We start from the raw sequence: 5,000 nt of genomic DNA, 5'->3' as shown, positions 1-5,000 counted from the left end.
ACAGATGAAGCTGGAGCCTTTCAGTGGAAACTTAACCAAATTCTCCATGTTTAAGAATTCTTTCACCTGGATTGTGGAGTGTAATACCGACGAACCTGCACGAAGGCTCACTCATCTATATAACTGTTTAGATGGTACTCCCAAGAACCTGATTGAGAACTGTTTCCATATACCCATTGACATTGGGTATGATTGTGCTTGGGAGATATTGTGTCGTAAATACAAGAATGACAATGACCTGTCAGATGCTTATGTCAAGAAGCTATTTGATTGGAAGGAGATTAATGCAGGTGATATTGATGGCCTGGAAAATTATGCTGCATGTTTGAACACAGTTAAGGCAGCACTTGGTGATAACTTCCATCGAATAGAGCTTCAAGAAACAATGAAGAAGATTGTTGAAAAGCTCCCATACCAACTGAGAGTGAGATGGGTAGCGAAATGCGAGGAACATAAGTTCAAGCTTCCAGCTCTAATAGAGCACATTGAGAAGCAGGCATGTATTGTCAAGCATCTCTCCTATTATGAGTGCGACCATCGTACCCCGAAGCCTACTGAGAAGCCATCCAAGCCTGTCAGGCCTAGGACCTTACCTGTGCACCACACAACTTCACCAGCTAGAGGGAAATGGTGTCCCTTCTGCACTAAGGAGGACCATGAACTTAAAGAGTGCTTCAAATTTGAGAGGTTGAAGCTTCCAGATCGCTGGGAGGTGATAAAGAAGGCAAGATACTGCTTCAGGTGTCTTAATGGTGAACATTCATATGCAAAATGTGAAGATGCATCCATCTGTGAAAAGTGTGGACCTCACAAGCACCATACCATGCTGCATAGTCCACCTAAGACTGCAAGCAATACAGGTGCGGCGAATGTGGGAGGCAAAAGTGCTATCGGGGGCGGTGAGAAGGCAGTTGGTGCTACAGAAGGTGGCGTGACTGCTACAGCTGGCAAGAGTGCTGTATCCCCAAATTTGCCACCTATGTTCTCAGTGAGTGCAAGCCAGGGAAGAACAATGCTCAAGATCTTACCTGTTCTCGGGAATGGCATCCATGCAACCTATGGATTCATCGACAGTGGAGCTGCCCCAACATTGGCAGCAAGAAGCCTGATAGACCGAATGGGTCTCAAAGGAAGACCATGCAACCAGATCATGGCAACTGAAGCAGGGACTTTCACTTGTAAGGGAGTTCTGTCCCTACACATTGGTAATACTTATACTAATGAAGGAGAGCATGTGACCGACGTGTTCGTGGCTGACAAGATCAATGTGTCTATGGACCATGCCATGAGTCAAGAATGGCTGACCAAGTGGCCACATGTGAGTGACCTGGAAGAAGAAAGTCTACCTGAAGATCATCGTCAAGTAAAGCTAATCATTGGGCTAAACACGACATTGAACAGAGTGATTCTAGACCAGCGACATGGGCTGAAGGACGAGCCATCTGCCTACCTGGCCAAGCTAGGGTGGGTTGTTTTCGGCCCAACAGGACCCAGATCGACTTCAGGTCCTGCCCCTCTGTTCCATGTGTGCACTGTGGATGATACAACAGAACTTCTGCAACGCAACTTCAACCAAGACTTTTGGGAGAAAGAGACACTCTCAAAGATAGAAGATTCTTTTGAAGACAAGAGATTCCTGTCTTTGTTGGACGAAACTGTTGTCCAGATTGATGGCAAGTATGTTGCTTGCTTACCCTTTAGTGACACTGAGCCTCTACCTAATAACAGTGCCATGGCAGAACGTAGGGCTTACTCCTTAAAGAAGAAATTTGAGGCAAATGAAACGTAGAAGACTATATACGTCGAACAAGTAGAGAAGTACCTTTTGAAAGGGTACGCTGAGCTTGTCCCAGTCGACAAGCTGAATCGCAGTGATGGCCGTGTGAACTACATGGTGCACCATGGGGTCAAACACCCTACCAAGGACAAGCTTAGGGTCGTCTTTGACCTTAAGGCTAAGCATGCTGGGACCTCACTCAATGACCTCCTCATGCAGGGACCAGATCTCACATGTAGTCTTGCTGGAGTGCTGCTGCGCTTCAGGGAAGGACAACATGCTGTTACTGCGGACATACAAGAAATGTTCCATCAAGTCAAGGTGCCAGAAGACGAGAGGGACTCTTTACGCTTCCTGTGGTGGCTAGGTGGAGACACCAATCAAGCTATTCGAGAGTTCAGGATGACTTCACATGTGTTTGGAGCGCGATCATCCCCAAGTGTAGTCAACTTCTGCCTCAGACAGGCAGCACTGGACTATGGTAACAAGTATGGTGAAGAAGCTTGCCATGCCATACGACGCAACTTCTACGTCAACAACTTGAAGTCAATGGACAGCGAGGAAGACTATATCCAATTGACAAAAGACCTCATTGGACTCTATGCTGATGGAGGATTCCGGCTGAACCAGTGGACATCTAGCAACAAGTGCATTCTCGCTGCCGTGCCTGAAGGGGAGAGAGATAAATCAGTGGCTACATTGGACCTCAGTAAGGACAAGCTGCCTACGGAGCGCGCTTTGGGTATCCACTGGGACATGAGCAGTGTTGAATTCACTTTCAAGATCAACCTGAAGGAGAAGCCTAGGACGCAAAGAGGAGTTCTCTCTGTAGTGGCTTCCTTATACGATCCTCTTGGTTTTGTTGCACCTTTCACCCTGAAAGGGAAGATGTTTCCACAAGACCTGTGTCGTCACAACTTACCTTGGGACGAAGAAATGAACAACGACTAAGCAAATCGCTGGAGCAGATGGACTTCCCAGCTTCCGTGTCTAGGAGACTTCAAGATCAGAAGAAGCCCGGTGCCTCCAGACTTTGGGGAGGTATCATCGTACCAACTTCACCATTTTGCGGACACAAGCCAGACAGGATATGGTGTGGCCACGTATCTGCGCACGGTAAGCAAGAATAACCAAGTGAACAGTACACTGGTTATAGGTCGAGCTCGTGTAGCTAACCTCAAGAGACCGAGTATTCCACAAATGGAATTGACTGCTGCTGCTGTGGCAGCTCAACTTGATTGCAAGATCAGATCAGAACTCTATTTGGAGTTGTGTGACTCAGTGTTCTAGACCGACAGCACGTCTGTCCTGAAGTACATCCGTAACCTGTCTGCAAGATACCACATGTTTGTAAACAACTGTGTGAACCTCATCCGCGACCTCAGTGACATCACCGCTTGGAGGTGTGTGAACACCTCTGCAAACCCTGCAGACCTGGCCTCTCGGGGCCTTGATGTGGACAGCTTGCTGGAGTCGTCGCTGTGTCAAGAGCAGTACAGTTGGCCAGCTCTTCCTGACGAAGTTAAGCGAGCAGAACTAGATGGAGATCCAGAAGTTAAGCAGTCTGCACCCATCTTCAGCATGGTGGTGCCGGAACCAATCTTAGTAGAGAAGATTGCTGCCAAGTTCTCTTCATCGAACAAGATAGTGCGAATCATCGCTCGACTGAGGCGATTAGGAACCAAGAGTGGATCAGAAGTGTTACCTGCAAACGAGATGAATTGTGCAACAACCATATGGAAGAATATTCAAGCTCAAGAGTATGGGAGTGAGATCAAATCAATCTCCAAGAAGGATTCCAAGGTGAAGAAATCCAGCAAGATTTGCAAGTTGCGACCATTTCTACAAGAAGGCTTGTTGAAGGTTGGTGGAAGACTCTGTGAAGCCACCATCAGTGATAGCTGCAAGCACCCCATCATTCTTCCATCCAAGTCGCCAGTTGTGAGGAAGATGGTGCGATGGACCCATGAAACAAACAGACATTGTGGGCAGAACCATCTTGTGGCTGAATTAAGAAAAAACTACTGGATCTTTCATGGAAATTCAGTAGTTAGATCAGTGATACGTGACTGTGTCATCTGTAGAAGACTCGGTTGTCGGCCAGTGAATCAAGTGATGGCCGACTTGCCCTCTGACCGGATCTGTCCGGGGGATCCTCCCTTCACCAATACAGGGACAGACTGCTTCAGTCCCTTCCTTGTGAAGCAAGGGCGCTCTACAGTGAAGCGCTGGGGAGCCATTTTAACCTGCCTGACTGTGCGAGCGATTCACCTGGAGGTTCTCAGCTCGATGAATCAAGACTCCTTTGTGAATGCAGTGAGAAGATTTACGGCCAGGCGAAGAGCTGTCAAGAGATTATAGTCAGACAACGGTACCAACCTCGTCGCAGCTGACCGAGAGCTGAAGGAAGCTCTTCAAGACTTCAAGGAAGAGGAAATTGCCCAAACCCTAGCAGCAAGGGCATCGAGTGGCGTTTCAACCCGCCACATGCGTCACACTTCGGAGGAGTCTGGGAATGCCTCATACGCTCAGTGAGAAGAGCTCTCAGTGCAACCTGCCTGTAGCAGGTCACCACTGACAACACACTATCGACTCTGTTCTGCGAAGCCGAGTCTTTGGTGAATGGAATACCCCTAACCAAGGTAAACGACGACCCAGACTGTCCACTGCCGTTGACGCCTAGTATGCTGTTGACTCTAAAGATTGCAGTGCTCCCAGTAACGAAGACTGACCAGAGGGACTTGTATGTTAGGCGCCGCTGGCGTCAAGCCCAATATCTTGCCGACCAATTCTGGAAGCGATGGCTGAGGGAGTACCTTCCATTGCTGCAAGAAGACAGAAGTGGGCCGTCCAACGGCGAGACATCCAAGTTGCCGAGATAGTGCTAACTACCGACGAACGTCTCCCCAGAGGCTCTTGGCCTTTGGGACGAGTCTTGGAAGTGACTCGAGACTCTGACAACCGAGTTAGACAAGCCAAGATTAAGACTGAGTGTGGGTTGTACTTACGTCCAGTGCAGAAAATGTCTCTTCTCCTTGAAACGGAGTGTGATGACAGTGGAGTGTCATTGGAATAAGAGTGAACGCCAAGCGCTGCTCATATGGCGTGCTGTGTATGTGGCATATTTGTGGTGTATTTTGTATACTACAAAATAGGGGGCGGTGCAGGATATGCCATAGTGTTTTACGTTTTTAGTTAAGTTGGCGCTACACGTTTTCTTTGT

The sequence above is a fragment of the Palaemon carinicauda genome, chromosome 23, assembly GCF_036898095.1.
Source record: "Palaemon carinicauda isolate YSFRI2023 chromosome 23, ASM3689809v2, whole genome shotgun sequence".
Lineage (NCBI taxonomy): Eukaryota > Metazoa > Arthropoda > Malacostraca > Decapoda > Palaemonidae > Palaemon > Palaemon carinicauda.
The sequence above is the reverse complement of the archived record's forward strand: the minus strand, read 5'-3'. Positions refer to the sequence as shown.